The sequence below is a fragment of the Cryptomeria japonica genome, chromosome 3, assembly GCF_030272615.1.
Source record: "Cryptomeria japonica chromosome 3, Sugi_1.0, whole genome shotgun sequence".
Lineage (NCBI taxonomy): Eukaryota > Viridiplantae > Streptophyta > Pinopsida > Cupressales > Cupressaceae > Cryptomeria > Cryptomeria japonica.
Genome location: NC_081407.1, coordinates 106580960 through 106582992, shown reverse-complemented (window position 1 = coordinate 106582992; position 2033 = coordinate 106580960).

Here is a 2033-nt window from a genome sequence, read left to right as displayed (position 1 = left end):
TGGTTTATATAACACTTACCCAACTGTTCAGTTGAACACTTGTCTTTAAAAGAAGGCGACAAAGTTTGAAATTGATCATTTTTAAGAAAGGCAAAATCCGTTCACTAACAAGTTCATATCTCAATACTCATATAACATTCAACACGAGATCACCATTTTGGATTTGTGTAACACAAAACAAAAGAACAGATAACTATTCATGACATTTTTACAAAGGTGGAGACGATTGTTTGCAAGATATCCTCATCATGTGCCTGATAACGAAAATATGGATATTTTCATTGATAACTTAAATGACGAGATGAGTTATGTGCTCAAACTGCAATGCCCACCAAGTTTTGATAAGATGGTTGAAAATGGGATCAAGATTGAATAAGTGTTGGTCAAGAAAGGAGTATTGAAACTTCATAAAGAAGGGACTAATTTCTCCTAAAATAATAACACTAACAAGCTCAAGTTTTGGAACAAGAATAGAAGCATTGTCAATGATGGAATAGTGGATTTTAATAATGTGAAACCAAAGCAGCCCATATTTAATCTACCAAGTCATACCTCGATAGTTAATCAAGATAATAACAAACCAAAATTACCTTCCACCAACTTTCACAGAAAATTCACACCTATCAAGAACCACGTGAATCGGCACTAATAAAACTTCTTGCAAACAAATTGATTACCTTACCAAAAGTAAGTGATTTTGAACCAAAGGTTAAACCTCCTTGGTGAAATGACAATCATTATTGTAATTATCATTGAAGTAAAGGACACCAAACAAATGATTATCAATGATTAAAACATGTCATTCAAGACTTGATAGATAACAAGGTTATAACTATAGATGGGCACACAACAAACAAATCACCCATAGCGTTCAAAACTCTGTTACCAAATTATGAAAAGGGAGAAATTTCAACACCACTAAATAACAAAGGCAAAGAAAAAGTGAACTATGCTCACACATATGATAATATGGTCAACGTTATTGTAGTCAAAGAAAAGCAACAACCGGAACCTGCACATGCTATCATGAGAAGTAAAGCTAAGGTCACTTTATCGAGTCCCACAACCAATGCACCATCCATTTCTAAATAATACAACATAGTGGACCAATTGTAGAAGACCCTTGCACAAATATCAATACTAGAGATTTTTAAAATATCACCCACACATAAAGAGATTTTAGAAAGAGCTCTAGTAGATATCACAATCCCTAAATATTTAGGTGTTGATCAATTCCAAACCTTGGTGGGACACCTAACAACACCTCATTTCTTATCCTTCACTGAAAGTGATGACATGTCTTTACAACATCCATATAATTCTCCCTTGCATATTGAAGTTCTCATCCACAAAACATGTGTTAAACATGTCCTAATAGATGGAGGAGTTGGCCTAAATATTTGCTCATTAAGTCTTGTTCGTACATTAGGCTATTATGAAGATGTAGTTGACCCTCGCAAAAAGATCACAATAAAATCTTATGATGAAGAAGAGTGGTCCTCCAAAGGAATCGTAGTGTTGCCAATCAGAGTAGGACCTGTGCAAAAAGATGCAGTGTGCTAAGTGTTGGACTTGAATTTATCTTACAATATACTCTTATGAATACCATGGATCCATGACATGTAGGCTATTACTTCAACTTACCACCAGTGCCTCAAGTTCCCCTACAATGGACAAGAGATCACGATTTCAATAGACTCAAATCTGTTCCAATATTGCAGTAATTTGAAACCATTGCAAGAGGTTATTGTTCCACACAACAAAGAAGCATCTTATTCTAGTACACCACCCAAAGATAAAGCATTTGCCTCAATATTGTTAATTTTTCAGAAGAAGGTGCAACTGAAGGACAAAGGGGTAGGAGAATATTCTTTACCAGACTTACCACTCTCTCCAAAATTATATGGAAAGCCATTGGCATCAAAACAACAACCTATCTCACAACCACTTAAAATAATTGATGAATCATTTCTCAAAGCAGGCACTCTAGCTGAATAAATTAAGGATAAAGATGTTTTACAATGGTTGTACAA